Raw genomic sequence first — 19,160 nt, forward strand, 5'->3', positions numbered from 1 at the left:
AATAGTCCGGACATTTGCATTGATTCTTGCATCTAGAAAGATGGGAAAGAGTATATATGTATAGAGACGACAAGAGAGAGCGAACAACACACACGTTGATTATACACGAATCCTGGTATACGGTTATAATGAATATTCTGAAAATACTTACACACACACACACACATACACGAGATTTTTCTATCTGACAATTTCACTGCCTGCAATTAAAAGTCACGGTAATTAACCGGTCTCTCAAATGACGAAGAAAAAGTTTATATAGAAATGTGAAGCGAGCAACAACAATCATATTGCTTTAAAATGAATCGACTGCTATTTTCGTATAGACACGAGTTTAATATAATATATGTATGCATATATACATATATATATATATATATAAAGAAAAATGAATGAAAGAGAGTAATTTGTTTGATATGTAAACGCGTATCCTATTTTTGTTTGACACATTGTTAACGTTTTATTTTTTTAATATTTTAATCTAATTAATGGAATTTTATTTTTTTTTTCTCATTTCTTCATTTGCCTATGACTTGTTCTTTAATCATTATCTTATCGAACGCCCGAACAAACTATGAAGCGCTTTTTATTTTTTCCTTTATTATTTTTGTCGGTACTTTTGTTTTGTAACAATTTCAATTTGAAGAATGCGCTGTTGCTCAATCCTATCTATCGTTCGTCCTGATCCGTTCGTTAATCTGTGCGAACTGAATTCGTCTCTGGAAAAAAAAAATTTCGTTTAAAACTTGTACATGCAGTTTCGTTCATACGTGACGTTCAAAAAAAGAATCGTGCAATTTAAATTCGTCTCGTCGAATCTATCCGTTTTGCGGACATTGTTGTCTCTTATCAAACTTATCGCTTATTTTGGAGATTTATTTTCGCAGAGTCACGATAAAATGCAAATTGACATAAATATCGTTATTTTTTAAAACTTATCTCCTTCGTTTAAAAAAATGTGTTTTTTTTTTGTTCAAGTATTCTCGCGTATATATCGGCATGTGTCGATCGCTCAAAGCAGCCAAGAATCAACTGTTGCGTGCAAGTTGAGTCTTTATATCTGATTTCCACGAGCTTTTTTTTTTTATATATATATACCTTTCGATCGACGTAGTTCACAACTAACCGCTGCAAAACGCCGCATGCCGGTTCATATATACGCAATGATACACTCGTTGTCTATACAGCGACTATAAGGTTTAAAACTTATGCGGACTTGACGTGCGAGTTATATTGATCAAGGAAATATGGCGATATATTAATTGTGACATACTGTCAAAACAGTGCGAATCTTCGGGGTGTAATCGATCACGCAAAACATGACAAATGACAACGCTACTCGCTACAAAAATTTCAAAATGCGTATCGAGCAGTGTCTAATCTAACAAGACAAGTCACCGATGAGAAACTATATATCGATCGCAATATTTTTGCCACGTGTTAATGAAATTGAGATTTGAAAGTATAGTTATGAAAATCAATGCGCGAAAAATATACGTATTACGTGCTCTATTTCACGCAGGGGACAATAAATATTTTACAATTTTTGGTATATTTGCTTGAAAATTTTATCTTGAGAGAATAACTATGAGACTCATTTTCACAAAAATCCCCGATGATCGCAGAACTGAGAGCGGTCTTTTATTGATTGTTCTCTTGAAAGTTCTGCGCTCTGAGAATGACTCGATAATAAAACTTAGCAAGTGCATACGCGGAATAATGCTGCTTCATAAACTCACTATGGTGTGATGTGTTTGGGTTTTCACTTTCCTAAATTATCGATTCAAACCGGTACAAGGAAACGTTGCCGCGAATTTATTTCCTGGCATTCTCTGAAAAACAAATGATCGTATAGTTAGTTACTGACACATGGCGTGCAATATTGCGTGAAACGAAACTTTCGTCGTGAAACAGTCGAGTGACGACCTGCTACACAAACATAACGATTATATTTGCTAATGAGAATGTAACTTATCAAATAATTTATTTAAATTATGTTCAACATTTCCATGTGCGCGCGTGTTATTTCGCACGTATATTAGACTAGCATTAAAATTTCACATATTTTGTGTTGTATTTTCTCTATATAATCTACTAATTTACAATCAATTGATTTAAATATTATGATTGCACAATAACTTGAAATAAATTAAAATGTATTTACTGCTAATAAAATAAGTAAACATATACACATGTATAAAGTTAGTTTAATTTTTAATATTTTTATACTTGTGGCAAATAAGCCCCCTTAAATCTCTCTCGTTAGAGTTCAAAGTTTTAGTAAGATAAAACTCAATCAAAAAAATATTTACTTGAAAACGCGAAAGTTTCGTTATCCATCGAGATATCATTCTATTTACAGAGATAACATATTTTAAATTTAAATATACACGAACGTATATATATAAAATTCTTTTTTTTTCTTTTCTTTTTTACAAACAACATTATGACATCGGTAGTTCTCATTTCAGAGTATCGATAATGCGGCTATATATGTCTGCATATTTTCACGAGAAAATATATTTGAAACACTGCCGAAAGAGGGATGTGGCGCTACGCGAGACGAGCGCAAACAACCCTGTACACATATTTTCTCACTTCTTAAGGTAATTTTCCTCGCCAGGAGAAGCTCGTGCTTCGCTCCTGGCGTGAAAATATGCTTTCGCGACCGCAACGGTTCGACGCCGGGTTTTCATAAAATTTACACACCTCGAATTTTCGTATCTCTTCGAAACCTTATACACGCATTAACATAATGTTATGTGCAGCGGTGGATTTAGAACATTTTGAACCCAAGACAAGATATTCCGAGCCCTTCAAACAAAAGTCAAATAAATCAGATGAAAATTTTATATAGTTATATATATACATATATATGTGTATTTCATCTCATAAATATTTTAAATTAAAGTTTATAAAAAAAATTGTTATATATGTATAATGTTTTAATGTTTCTTATTGATGTATGGCCGAGAAACGGGCCTTATAGCATTATTATCTAGACCAAAAATTACATCTGTTATTACGGGTCATTATTATCAGTGAATATAGATACATTTTCTCGATGGCGTTTCCTGTTGCACATATCTATGTAACAAATGTGTTACTTGTTTTAACAATTGGCAACAATAAATCTTAGTAACTATCAATTGACCGAGAAGTATTTTAAATTAAAACGGTAAATAGAACAAGTGTGTATGTATGTGTGAGAACGAAAAAAAGAAAGAGAGAGAAAGTAAGACAGATTAAAAGACAAAGCGTTAATTTTATCGGATTCGTGGAGTTTTGTGTACAGGCAATATCGTGACATATACATTATGATAGAGACACAGTTAAGCGATGCGAGATAAACTAATCATGAATTATATTAATGGCACGCCTGATAATATAATATGAGAAGTATATGATATGAAAAATAGTAAGATGAACATGATAGATACAGTAAAGGGAAGACACTTGCTCGGAATAACTTCACACACAAATAAGATCAAGTGGATTGATAAGCATTTTTTTACAAATCCGAAATACGCGCAATAAATTAATTGTTATATTATATATTAATTGCACGCCGTATTGTTAATTTTATATCTGAATAAAAAAGAAGCAAGATTAACTCTTATAATCCTCGAGATGCATTCTTTTTAATTAGAAAAAATTAATTAGAAAAAAATGCCAAAGAAACCGTAAACAAGTAGAAATTAAAAACAAAAAGATGTAGAATTTTTTAAAAGGACGTATTCCTTAATCTTAAGCTACAATTCGCGTTTTATAATATTTAAATCACATCTTAAGGTATTTAAATCAGTTTTAAATACTGACTTGACTGCTAGATATGTACGATGATTGTAAGAGTTAATTTCATTCATAATGCGTGATATTATTTTCTCTGGTCTGTTAAAGAGAATTATAAGCATATCTCCATTATATATTTAATATAACATCTAATTATATAAACATCCAAGCGCGTAAATAATCTACATAACTCTGCGTCGTAATGCATTATTGAATGAAGGTATCTGAATTCGGATACAAGTACTCAGGTATGGATAGGGTTGCCAGAAATTTTTGTAAATATCCTCTAGAATTATCCTATAGTTTATCCTTTCGAAAAAAAATAATCTCATCTAATTCGATTTCTTTAATTTTACAATTACATTTCAAAGAAGAATAAAAAAAAACTTTGAGATGAAAGCTTACTCTCCGAGAATAAATATGAGTCTGCGCACGTTTATTTCTTCGGAAAAGAAAATCTGGCACTCCTATAAGCACACAAGGAAAGGCTTGGAAATACGCACCGACATAATGCGCCGATTCCGGCCTTACAAACTGCACTTTGTACAATTAGACTGCGTGCCACCGCATTGCCACGGTATTCATAACTGGCTATGTGTGCTCCGTGTTAACGCTAGTAATAACATTAATGAGCGAGTCTTTAACGTTCGTTCCAACAAGCGACTCGAGCACGCGAATCCTGCGAAAAAAAAATCTTCATCACAGATTGTTGGTTCTGTTAATAGACCTCGTGTACTGTAAACCCACAGCCATGGCCCACGTGCCATTTTTATCACCTCGAAATGGACATCTCGGATTTTCTAATCCCTCTATCAATTTTATATCCTTTATCGTAGATTTGAAGCGCTGAGAAAGTGAGAGCGCATATTTACGCTTCTATTGCGGACAATAAAAAAATTTCAGTTTTAATGATAAGAAGACGCCGATGATGTCGAGAAGCTATTGTTTGAAACAATAGTATTGCGTACATATGCGCTCAGTCGAAAAGAGATATATCACATACACTTGTACGTATCGTCGCGACATATAAGATTTTTGAAAAATTGAAAATCAGATGTAGAAGGAAGAAACGTAAATATCTCGAAGATATATCGCGGTAAAAAGCGATAGAGAGTTGCCAACGAGATTGTTTTACAAAGTCTTTAGATTTGAGACACAAAATGTAAATCTCTTTGGGCTTGGAATTTTTATACATTTCTCGCATATCCACATGTTCACACACATATCCATATAGCTACATATCTAAGTAGTTTCGAAACATCCTAGTTCGGAACGAATTTTGTTACTGCGCCAATAAAGTTGAATTAAAAATCTGAATTTGTCTTCGGACCAGAACCGATGCGATTGGTTGGCAACCTTAAAAAGTGAGCAGAGAATGTTATTGTATATCCTGCGTGCGCGCGTGTACACACATTTTCATTGTGTATGTGTACGTATGTGTGTGTGTGTGTGTGTGTGTGATTTGCGTATAGATCGAGCGCTCGTGTGTACGTAAAGAATCGGACCTAGTTTACGACCCTTAAGACAAGCCCGCCAAAGGAGGCGATCACTTTTAAGGATGTTAACGATGTACAAATGTGTAATTTAGTGTTGCAGGAAGAATCCGTCTAACGGCGTGGTGTATGACGACGAATAAGAAAAATAAACAAGAAAAAAGTATATAGAAATATTTCTTTTATTTTACGAGAGAAAAAATGTGAGGAGCATGCATACGATTGCGACCGTTTAGAGGGCATAGGACGTATCTATATTTCCAATTACACACTTTTTTGAAGGTATACATAATAGAGCAGAATACCGTTCAAAGACGGAGATTATTATTAAAAAAAAAAGAAAGAATGAAGAGAGAGTGAGAGAGAGAAAGGGCGTGTGTAAAAGATACGCTGTCATACTCACATGTACGGTAAAATCATGTGCTATAACGACAGTTGTCGAAATAAAATTCTTTTCGATCGAATCAGTGGTTTTGTTCTTTCTACCTTATAAGTTTGTATTTATATATTGTGTAAGAGTGTTGTTTCTGAAAATGGAAAATTGCACAATCGATAGAAACAAAGTATAATTTCTGTTCATAAATAAATTAAAAGTAAAATTAAAATAAAAAACAAACTTCTGATTTATAAATTTATTCACACGATTTATATATATAAATATTTATTTATAAAATTTATAAATAAATATTTCACAAAAATTTATATCAAGTATTTAAATGAAAGTCAAATTTATTTTATTGTTAGATTCTTGTCCAGCCAATGTAATAATTTTAAAGTATGATTATTTTTATTCGTATCCAAGAATGGATATTCATTTGACCGACTTAAATGTACAGAAAGGATTCCAGAATTTAAAATGTAAAAATTTGTAACTTTCTTTTATATTTCTTACAAAACATTATTTTTATCGTATAATTGTTCTTATTCTTAGAATTTAAACAGTTATGCTTCTTTGAATATTTATTTCAAATACTGACAAGCGATTATAAACATTCTATATTCTATTATTTAAAACGATTTTTTGTTATTATTGGAAAATATTATCGTAAAATATTATATATGTATGTTGAAAGTAATTTCAACAATTCTGTGTTGCATTCTCTGTATATCATAAATATTTATCGAAGATTTAACGTTATTATAGTTATTTTTATATATTTATTTTCTATCGCGTTAATAATCTTAAATGTCCGCCTTTCTCTGATATGTCGTTATTCTCATCATTGCGTTTATTCATTGACATTAAAAAGGAGAATTCAACGAGGTATGGGCGAACCGACGACCATGAGATTTCAAGCGACTGTCAAACAAACTCCCGGAATGCGGAGCGAGGGGTGAGATAGATCGAAGACAGGCAGGACGATGGTGCTCTTGACGTTTGACGAGGAGAAATCCCCAATCCGTCATTATTATAAGCGGCACTTTATCAATAGAAAGAGGGTCATCTCGTGTCAGATCGATTCGCTTGCATTTGTCAAAATGAGAAATTATGATGGCTCTCTCGCGTATATACATCATGTGAAAGGATCGCGTGAAAATTCAATTGGAAAGTATCTCACAGCATAGAATATACGAGAAATACATGAAGAGAGGAATACGTCGAATATAGTTTGATATGTGTGAAGATAACGAAAGAGGACCAATAAAACTAGAGAGAATTGATGAATAAAGGAAATGTCAGACTGAATGAGAAATCTAGAGATTCGGAATTACAATTCTACGTGTATATCTGATTTGATTACGTAATCATAGTTTTGAATCGTGAATTATGATTGTTAAATCTGCCAATTTATTAATTATGTGTAAAAACAGAGAGCATTTCATGCCAGGGGAATTTTATAATTATATTAATTTCGCGAAGGGGTGAGGAGTTTTGCATTATTCAAGATATTAAAATTGCATATACAATTTGTCGCCGGATTCTATCGGCAGAATCTGAGTGTGTAAAATGGATTTTAAGCAAATACGGACACGCAATTCTACATATACGCGGGAAGAAACGTGCGACGATAGCGTTCGCCGGATTCCTGGTCGAAAACGACGCAACCTGATTGAAACCTGAACGGCCGAATTGCATTCGGCGACACGAGCGTTGCATTCTGAAATTTCATATCCAACAATCGCGTTATAGCAACAATGCCTTGATTGGTATCATTCTATCTGCGCCGTCTGCCCCGCGCGCGTTTCTATTTGTAACAAAAAATCAATATATCCGCATGATGCTCTCTCTCCGCCCTCTCCCGCCCTCCAGCCCCGTCTCACCCTCTACCATTCCCACTCTCCTTTGCTCCCGATCTTGATATGGGTGGTGGAGAGTTATTCTTCATCCATATATGTGTACCTTTAACTGGATGAACGCGTTGTCGGGACACAAATGCGTGAGCCCGTGTTTTAGCTCTGGATTTAACCGTATCGTGCGTGCATATCTACGTTTTTTTTTCGAGTGAAATAGCACGAAGGCTATAAAAGCTGGCACTGCATTGTGTGACGATGGAGAGAGAGAAAGGGAGAGGGAAACAGGAAAAAAAGAACAATATCGTTTGAAAGGGCAATCGGTTATTATTTTCTGTACTACTGTGTGATGTATCGGGTATCGATCGTGTGTGTTAGGAGAAATACCGTTATCTGCGTATACGAGACGGGGAAGCTATTGTTTCTGGTGTTAACCGCAATATTGTTGCACTCATATCTTTATATATTATATTTGTACTTGCGTCACACGTCGCAATAGCGATAATATCGCTTCATAGTAAATATAGTATATCGCGCAGCAAATCATATTTCGAATATAAGTATATAAAGAGTTTATCGGAATTAAGAGAAATTAATAGCATCGACAGATAAAATTTCTTTTACACATACGTTAAAAAAACGTGTCATTTATCTTAATTATTTAATAATTCAAATTTTTAATTAATTAATGTTTACACTTGTGTTTTACTATTTTATCTCCTTGAATTATGACCACAAAATTAAAGTCACAATAGCTGTCGCAAATAGTTCGTATTATACTATATCTGTTTTTACATTCCTAATCGCCTTTCTAATTTGAAACGAAGCCTGCGCTCCGCCATTATACCGGGATCTTGGCAGCAATTTCAATTTCGCAGCGAGATATGCAGGGGAAAAAATATGCATATGCCGCGTCGTTTCTATGCGTCGAGTGTGCACACTTCGAGGACCATCTCGAAACGGCATTATTACGCTTTAGCGTACAACCTGTCGAGGGTAAACACGCGTGTGCACGCCGTGAATTAACGAACGTACGGTTGGGAAAAAACGTCGTGTTATTTTCCCGAATGGTAATCACGGATTCAGCCACGCATATAGCTCGAAAATGCGTATCGGAACGGTCTTTATAACGCAACTTTCAACCGTGAGCTATTGCGTTGGCCGCAAATTTTTCCCTCTCGTCTCGTATATTTTAGGGATTCTTCAGGGATAACACGCAATGCATGTACATTCACGTTATCTGGAGATATGTACATACATTTCTTATGCTAATATGAATTTTCAAATATCCTTTGCATCAATATTACATTTTATGGTATATATCTGAATTTTTTACTTTTTAAGTATATAATAAATTTATATAATAATAAAAATTATGATTTATAATTGAAATATTTGCATAAATAATATTTGCAATCGCTGACTCATTTGAGAGAGAAAGCACAACTTTTAAGAAATAATAATATAAGTAGAAAAAAATCGGTTAGCAACACACAGATAAAATTCTTGGAACATTAGCTCACAGTCTCTCTCGCACTTTAATTTCGCTCGCTGCTATTCTCGATCGATCAATCGGATCTCATCTTAATTAGATGCGAGCGAGAGCGGCTCGGACGACTGGCCATTATTGTTTACGCGCGTCGCTCTTTTTCACGCTCTCGCGTGCTAAGCTCTATCTTTACCTCGAATTTACTTGGTGCAATTACCCATGGGTCTGTTCTTGAAATATCGCGTTCTCCACTGTGTTTTGCTTTTAATTTCGGGCCTGCGCCGCCCGGCCGCGGTTATCCTCGGAGAGCGATATTCATTTTATTAAACGCGCGTGCGCTCGGCATCGCAATGTGCGAGAAAAAGGAGAAAGAAAAATGGGGGAAAAAAAAACGAGAGAGAAAAAAGAGGAGAAAAATTTTAACGAGAGAACGGGAGTTAGCTCCCTTTCGCGAGAGAGAGGAGATTCCTCTCTAACTTCCGTATTTTTCCGTATTGTCCGATTAAAATATTCGCGTGTTCTATAATTTTCTCGTTAGTGAAGTAATCCGTGAAACGGTTCTTGTATAAACCGATTCGCGATCGAAGATATCGCGTAACTCGCGAAGAACTCGCTTTCTGAACCGTCCAGATAAGCCTGGAGCACCGCTGCAATTAAATCTCGAGTAAAACCGCCAGAGTTTTTGAGCGCTAAGTTTGAGTATATCGTTAATTGGCAAACGCTGCGGTTTGCTGTGCTATCGTATAGACGCCGCGTTGTATATATACCTTCTAAATACCTTACCCTCTTCTGGGTCACTCACAAAACCCGCGAATCCGCGCGATACGATAAAGTTTGCGCTTCGAAACCAATTTAAGAGACGAAACTTACACGGCGATATCGGCCGAAACTTATTCAAGCGTGTCAAGGCCATTTTTTCGCACGGCGAATCCATTACATAAAGCTGCTTAACGCTTAACAAAGTGGTTGCTCATGCCAAAAATATGATACGCATTAATTACCTAAATAATCAGAGTAAACAGTGACGCTAAATGACCCGCTCATTAAGGTCAATTTCCATTCTTATACCTTTCCTCTTGCCACTAATCTCTAAAACAAATATTGGTTTTTAAAGATAGGAATCGAGTTTAATTGGCTACTAAATTAATTTTGGCTTTAAGTTGTAGTCGCTAGGATGTCGATAGAAGAGATATGTATATTCTATTCAAACTCTTAACTCTTTCTAATTCTCAGAAATCGTATAAACTCTTTATTATTGTTACTCTTGTAAATTCTCAGAGAGAGAGAGAGACGCGCTCGACCGAGCGGTCGCCGTTTATAAACACTCAGTTAAAAACGCTTATCCTTTCAAATGAAGCCAATCACGGCATGGCACGTTTCGTCAAAGGTATACAATAAAATCGAGGCAACGGACAGATAAGCATACACGAAAACACGACAATGACCCGACACGAAAATAATAACATAATACATATACTGGTGACTTATTCCACGGACATCCCGCTACGTCAGATACCGCCTACAAAGTATAATATATTATTCGGATAATTACGATTGCCACACACACAAATCGATTTCTCAGCGAGGGATCGTCTTTGATCGTCGAAAGTAAACCTTCATTATTTTAAAGACATATAAAATGATTTTACTACATATGTTTTTTTTCATGTAAAGTTGCATTACTATAAAAGTAATGCAAAGCAAACAGTCGCTTTAAAGTAGCACGCGAAAATTCCCCAAAAATATCTATGAATGCGTCCAACGCACTCCGCGATATTTCTATGCACAGATAATATTTACAGACATCATTGCACCTACATAGCTTTTTTCCCAGCGTTGCGATAAGCGAGCGCGAGTAGGTAGAGTAGAGTAGGAGGATGAAAAATCTCGTTTTAAAGTCCGCCAGGAGCCGTACCTGTAAATTAAACTTTAATCAAAAATTCCCTCGGAGCAAAGAGTATAACCCGACCGAGTTGCGTTCTTGTGGTGAACCATGAATCCGTTGGGCATACCATGGAAAAAAATTATTCTCATCAGAGGTATGCTTGTAGCATCTTTATCGTATTCAAATTTCACATCGCGCGATGATGATGAAGAAACGTCGCTTGCGCGAATTATTTTATCTACGAAGTTAAAAATACGTTTTCGGAATTTCGGTAATATATATCGATTATATATATATGGGTTAACGTCGCTCCAAATTACCGCACGCGGTTGGTCCATTAATTCCATTTTCTCTAATAACTACATCGAACCCGCGGGCATCCCATGTCCCGCTCGCATCCGAAATCGAATCATGCCGCGCGTCGGCAGTCAATCCATCGCGTCAATTTCTAAGTGATTGCGTGTCGATACGCTCGATTAGTCAGCCGAAATTCGGTGACAGCTTCGCGGTGAGATGCGCCAAATCGGAAAAATTTCAATTCAATTCAACTGTCTGGAATTTGCCTCCTCCTACGGACCTAGGTACGCAACTTTGGCGTCTAATCTAGCTAAATGGTGTTGTATCTTTCACAGATATAAACTATAACTACATATAAAGATTATACATGTATAAACCCTATATAATTTTACTCGCGAGAAATCAATTGTCTCTTGAATCTTGCAAATCAAAATCTAGGGCAATTCTCGGTGTAATTATAATTATAATCGACTATTTAACAGGGATATATTAAAATCCAATACAAATTTAATTTACATGTAATTGATTTAAATTAGCAAAATGATTAAAATAATATATACATATGTAACCTTTTTAATTCATCACGTAGTCGGAGCTTGCAAACGTCGTACTTTCTCTCCGATCCAGAACAAGAAATCATCTTTCTCTCCATTTCGCATGATTTTCATCGGGCGGTACCGCTTAACGGGTCGAAGAAGTTTGCGCAAACGATTAAAATTACTTCAAATTCCCGAACGGAATAACGGTTGGGAATATAACGGAGAAGCCGACGGAAGAGAGAGAGAGCGGCACGGCAGCGGTACTACGTTAATACAGATGTATGAATTACTGTCACGTACCGCGAAGGTTTTCTGTACGCGATGCGTAATTTGTACTGCTGCCTGCGCTCCGTCGTGAGATGAATAAATCATTCGCCACTTATCACGCAGAAACTTTCGAACACACACATACACACACATACATACATATACACACATCCACACGTAACGTCGCTGATCCTGCACGTTGGTCGTTGCAGAGTCATATGTAATACGCGCAGTTTAGCTGCAGTTTACCTATTCCCCGAGAGCCCTTTTTCTGTCCGACTTTCGAACGTAGATATATGTATATATATACGCATATGTATGCATATATATATATATGTATGTGTAGATAGGTATATACGGCGAGAGAGACGACGTAACATCCAAACGACGATTTATCCTAGAAACCGTCTCGAACGACGCTAGATATTATTCATCTGAGAATCTCTCTCTGACCCGACTCGACGGAGACTCGACGGGGCCGACGGGTCGCTTTTCTACACGAAAGACGAGAGGAAAGGACGAAGACGGATTTCCGACGAGTCGCTTGAGGGATTAAAATCTTCTTTTGAAGAACGTCGCTAGCGGGCGCCCTTTAAACCGCAACGACCGTAAGTTTATTTCATGTCCTGTGATAATACTAAAATAATAATAATAATAGCAATAAAAATTTGACGATAAAAGCTAATTAATATAGTTGAAGTTTCATTCCGATTATAGACATTTTGGTTTCGCCACGAGAAAAATTAAAGTAAGTTCTTCTAAAAAAATCCTTTCTGAAGAACATTTCTGACATGACTCGCGTAAACTTTTATGTTTTATTTCTTGTATTTTTAAATCAAAAGAGTTCTTTCTGTGATTTTCATAAGAGAGATAAAATGCAAAAAAATATGAGCTTTTATGTATGTGTATATATAAACATGCGTAGAAAATATCCATTATATGTAAGAGCAAATAATAAAGACATGTTGCTGTTGCATCGTTGAAATAGCTTATATCGTAGTGGATAACGATAATTAAAGCCGAAAGTATCCTATTCCATCCTACCTCATAAAATTGCAATAGTGCAGACAAATACATTATACATTGCATTTATTAATTAAAGACTGAGCACAAAATGGTAGCATTTGGTGAGCTAATAAATTCTAAATGCATTAAGCTTCTGGAGCTGAATTGCGCCCGCAATCTGAATTAAAGCGCAAATCCCGGATTAGTCCATTGTTAGTTCCTTCTAAATAATCGATTTTACTTATTTACTCATAGAAGGAAAAATACAAATATTATATAACTTTAACATTAATTATACGACCTCGACATTTTATTTTTTCTGTCTTTGACAGTCGATTAAGCCCGTATTTATTAATACAACCCCATGCGGCGACACGCGATTCTCGAATTCCCGGTTCGCGATAAGGGAAGTAAAGTGTCTACGGCACGTGGTGCAGAGCGACCCCGTGACAAGTGTAAATCACGATTCCGGGGAGAACCGGGCACGAGAGAGTTCGACTTGCTTCGCTCGCCAGCAGTAGCGAGCTGCGAAATCGACGATGCGGGGCAACGATGCCGTGTGGGATGAAACGAGAGAGAGAGAGAAAGGGTGGAAAGGAAGGAAGGAAGGAAGGAAGGAAGGAAGGACGAAAAAAGGGAGAATGCGCGCGGGGCCACACGTGTGGCCCATTCGTTCCGAATCCTCTCGCCGCCACCCGGTGTGGGTTTCGCGAAGGGGGTGCCGGACGAAGCAGAAGAAGAAGAAAAAAAGGCGGAGGGTAGTCACGCTCCAGAGGCATTTTTCAGAAGCTGCTTGTCGGCCACCATATCCCGCACCCGCCACCCCCAAACTCACTCCCCACTTTTTCCTCCTTCCCGCTCTCGCGTTCCCCCGAAAAAGTCGATAGTTGCGTAGACAGAGTACTCGGAGGTGGCGAAGAGCGGGTGCCAAAAAGGGGCGAACGCGGGAGGGGCGGAAGGGGCTGTGGCTCTCTCACGGGCCACGTTGTCAGAAGTTACCATCGATTTTTCAAATTCCCCGTGGGTACATAGGCGACTGACACAATCAGATTTTCTTCGTTCGCCGAGCGTCACCCGGGATATTTGTCAGGCGCGCGAGTCTGACCATACTACGGACACTTACTACTTATGCGAATGAGAAAACTCGCTTAACTCGTCGGTCTCCGTCTTTTTTCCTTATATTCATAATTTTCTTTTTTTTTTATAACGTATACGAGATTTAGAGTTGAAAATTAGTCTGTAAAATTGTCAAAGGTCCAAACGTTCGAAGCTTTTACATGAAAATAAACTTTTTTAAATTTATTTCTTAAATACACGTGTTTTTTTTTTAACAACAGATTACTTCAAATTTTTTTTGCATTGGATTTAAACGGCGATTTAATTTCGCGTACGAAAATCATGTTCATAGATGCGAGATCATTGTCGGCCTCGTGTCCAAAATTTCCAAAGTTTTGGTGTTACAGAGATACGTGTCAGAGCTATTGGGTTATTTCGCGGTAAAGCATGGCGACGCGAGACACTTGCCAAACGAGGCTATCGGCGTAGTAACGTAACACTTGCATAAACAACCTGTCTGCTGCGGTACGATCGATTTCTCAAAGGCTTATCGACATGTAGAATAAATGGGGTTTTCGTGTAATTCCCTCTACGACCGAAGTCATTCTCAAATTGTATTACCACTACCCGAATTGCCAAGCATTGGCATAACACGTCTGTCTGCGAGGAAGTCTGTAAGTAAAATATATATATATATGTATACACTAGCGGATTCTGACATCGATAATGGGGGGGGGGGTTTGCAAAATTATTTTATTTAATATTTTTGGTTTCATGATTAGCTTTTATTCCAGAATCAACGACGTCGATAGCTCTTTAATGTTTGTTTTTCTTTATTTATATTTTCTAAATAAATTCAGCAAAACTGTTTCTTTTTATTTGCAAGGGGGGGGGGGTTTAACGCAGGATCCGCCAGTGTATGTATATATATATATATATATATATATATATATTATATAGATATAAAGAATTTCTCGCCTAATTATTTTCGTGCAACGAAATTATCTCATTATTTCGTCCTATGTCTGACTTAATCTATACTTAACTACTTGAATGCGTAATGAGTACAATTTCCAGTGTATCTTATACTTTTATATATATATATATATATATATATATATGTATATTATATAGATATAAAGAATTTCGCCTAATTATTTTCATGCAACGAAATTATCTCATTATTTCGTCCTATGTCTGACTTAATCTATACTTAATTCCTTGAATGCGTAATGAGTATAATTTCCAGTGTATCTTATACTTATATATATATATATATAATATATATATAAAATATATATATAAAAAATATATATATAAGTATAAGATACACTGGAAATTATACTCATTACGCATTCAAGGAGTTAAGTTTAGATTAAGTCAGACATAGGATGAAATGATGAGATAATTTCATGCACGAAAATAATTAGGCGAAATTCTTTATATATATATATATATATATATATATATATAATATATATACAATATGTATGTATAAGATACACTGGAAATTATACTCATTACGCATTCAAGGAGTTAAGTTTAGATTAAGTCAGACATAGGAAGAAATGATGAGATAATTTCATGCACGAAAATAATTAGGCGAAATTCTTTATATATATATATAATATATACAATATGTATATATAAGATACACTGGAAATTATACTCATTACGCATTCAAGGAGTTAAGTATAGATTAAGTCAGACATAGGACGAAATGATGAGATAATTTCATTGTACGAAAATAATTAGGCGAAATTCTTTGTATCTATATAATATATATATAATATAATAATAAAGAATTTCGCCTAATTATTTTCGTACAATGAAATTATCTCATCATTTCGTCCTATGTCTGATTTAATCCACACTTAACTCCTTGAATGCGTAATGAGTATAATTTACAGTGTATCTTATACTTATATATATACACTAGCGGATCCTGACGTCGATAGCTCTTTAATGTTTGTTTTTCATTATTTATATTTTTTAAACAAATTCAGCAAAACTGTTTCTTTTAATTTGCAGGGGGGGGGTTAACCCCCCCCAGTGTGTGTGTGTGTGTGTGTGTGTAATTACTAACAATCAATATAAGTCTTTCGAAGAAGCTACATTAGTATTGCTCTGCTCTAGGACGAAATAAATAGGGAAAATAAAATCTGAAAGTGTGTTTTAAATCCATTTTCTTAAATCTAATCTTTATAAATTGTTTTAATTTTAATACTTTGATTTAAAAAATTAAATATAATGTGTATTTAATCGTATTGCAAATATAATATAGATTATACTATTTATTAATTTTATCTCTCAAATTCCATCATGCGCATTATTATACACCAAAACATTCTTCTCCTAAATCTGTTTGCGCATAACATGCGCGACTGTTTCTGCCTTGAGACGCCTTCTACATGTACTATAATCCACTTTGCCGATCAACAAGCTCATTGGACAGTACCCGTTACTGAATACGTATCAATCGATCTATGCCAGTCGGCACAAAATGCCGATCAGCATATATATGGCTTTGCTGACTATAGTTGACGAGCGACAAAAGAAGCCGAGTCGAATCCATGCATCGGGAACACGAAAACATCGATCAATCTTTCAAAGCAAGTTATTAATTTTAATTTTTATATGTGCTAAAGAAATTTCTCCCATATTTATTTTTAAATTAATAAACTAAACTAGATTTATGTATAATCATTATTTTAATGACAAGCTATTTATTAAGATCTGTTACTAATTATAGCTTTGACAATATATAATATCTCTGCTATATACTAAACTTAATTATATAGATACGCGATTTTAGAGAAATATAATGCAAATTATATTTTTAGACATCTATATATATATTACACCAGTAGTAGTGTGCAACGTTTGTAAGGTTTCTTCTACTTTAAAAATTCTCCACACGGTTCAGTGACCACGTAGTAAACGGGAGATATAGAAGCTACTCTATACCCGATTTCCCAACGTCACTAGGTTGCCATTTCGCGAGGTTTAAAAATCCGGAGATCGTAGCATGAAGATGGTAGAAATAGGGATAGGTGGATTGCGTTCCCCTGAATTTTAAAGTCAAATATAAAGAAGATCGTCTCGATATCTTTTTTTCTTTTTGTTGCAAATAATATATATCTAAGAGCAGACGCATGATACTATAAATGTTATGATAAGTGTTTACCGCACGCTGCAGTTATATATATCAAGACGCGCAATTATTTCTTTGTGATATTAACATGTGCTCTACGGCTTACGAAGTATCTGGCTTGGAAGAATTAGCTTTAAGGCTGGGGGTTCTAAAGTTCGCGAAATTACCCATTCATCAACATTACATCGAGCAAACGTGGAATATTCTCTCGCGTTAATTCCTACAAACATCAAACATGATTCTATACATCATAACTTTAAAACACCAAACTATCCTCTATATATACTTCGCTCCAAAACGTCAAGTACAAAGTTTTCGGTACCGAATAGAATAGAATAATTTTATTTTTGCGAGAGAATAAGAACGTGGCACTTTGTATAAAATTAAGAAAATCCAAGAAAACATGATTAAGGAGAGGCCGAATTTCAATATCAAAAGTTCCTAAATTAGTTCCTTCGATTTCAATTGTGCTTCTCTGGAGAGACTCTCTTTTTATTACCGATATTCTCTCTCTCTCTCCCCCGATGATTGTATAAACATCGTATCGAGGCGAAAATCTGAGTTTAACGATACGGTAACGATCCACCGTTTATATAACGAGGTTCTCTCTTTCTCTCTCTCTCTCGAATCGGTCGGAATGTAACACTTTCCGAACCGTAAGCGGCCGCCGTTGCGGTTCGATAGCTACGGGATCGATGGCCGAATAAATAGGCCGAGAGCCGCGCGCGGGGCGACGGATCGATCCGTCTCATCCCCATATCGATATCGAATACCGCGTGTAGCGCATTCGTTAGATTACCCCCGGAGTTGAAAGTTTTGGCCGGCCTGACGTAACGAGGCGTGTGAGAGCGCGCCGTGCCGTGTCGTGTCGTGTCGCGTGTCGTGCTTTGCCGTGCCGTGCCGTGCCGTGCCGCGTGTAGCGGAGCGGAACGTAAGCGGAACGAGAGAGAGCCGAAAGCCAGAGCGCATGTCGATGCCTCGAGCGGCAGCAGCCAATGGACTGGCTAAAATATTAAACGAGAGCAAAGACCCTGCTGTGTTCTCTCGTAGCTACCCGCCACGTAGCCGCGGCTAGCCGGCGGTTCAATTTCTGAGCCAGTCTACTTCCACGTGCGGCGAGGGGATCGGAAAAGGCGACCCAGTGGAGGCAGACGACCGTATGGTCAGACTCGCCGCGCCAGTCCGGACTAACACTACTGGCGACATCCGTAAACGCGAGCGAGAAGACGCGCGATCGGTCGGCACCGGGGTGAGTCAGACTTCGATCGGGGATGTATAAAAAATCGAGACGTATAAACGAAATATAAATCTTGCGCGCAACGCGAAATTTACCCCCCGCCCCTCCAATCGAGAAGGAGATATTTATCATTCTTTCTTTACATCCTCGAGAGATTTTCTTTATATATTATTATATATGTATTTTCGCGAAATTCTCTTTCCAAAAGTTTGAGATTTTTAAATTATTTAATTTTTAAATTATTTAATTTTCAAATTAAATAATCTTAAAACACGAAAAGGAACGCGGAATACAAGTATCCTATCTCAGGCAGAAGAATGGATTTATCATAGTTGAAGTTATTCAGACTATTACGTCAATGATGCGTATTGCAGAAACACAGTGCACCGCGTTATGCAACGATAACGCATAACGTAAGCGAGCGATCGTCTTGAGATAGTAGAGTAGTTTGAAGTTTCGGAGATCGTAATCATGCTAAATTGTCTTTTCTTATTTACGCGAGTGGGATAATAGCGTTAAATTTCAACGTTTGTCTTAAGACAATGGTGTTGCGCGTTCACAATAGCCCTCATTGTTGCATAACGTATATCACCCATATATATCCGGACAACTCTTCGATCTCAAAGACTATTCGGTTAATTTTACGTCGGACGAATTGGTTTAAGCACGAAGATGATATCTTGAACGTTTCTATGCAAATACTAGGTTTTATTA

At 36.3% G+C, this 19,160-nt stretch overlaps 1 long non-coding RNA gene across 1 annotated transcript; it reads right to left on the reverse strand.

Moving 5' to 3' along the window:
* Positions 1 to 494: 494 nt before the first annotated feature.
* LOC145935520 (uncharacterized) lies at positions 495 to 1,233 on the reverse strand. Its single transcript, XR_014425241.1, has 2 exons — positions 1,099 to 1,233; positions 495 to 719 (listed from the first exon to the last, which is right to left on the reverse strand). It is a non-coding gene; the product is annotated as an uncharacterized LOC145935520 (long non-coding RNA).
* Positions 1,234 to 19,160: the final 17,927 nt, after the last annotated feature.

This window comes from Prenolepis imparis, unplaced genomic scaffold (assembly GCF_030444845.1).
Source record: "Prenolepis imparis isolate NDT839.2.m4 unplaced genomic scaffold, iyPreImpa1.0 SCAF_4, whole genome shotgun sequence".
NCBI lineage: Eukaryota > Metazoa > Arthropoda > Insecta > Hymenoptera > Formicidae > Prenolepis > Prenolepis imparis.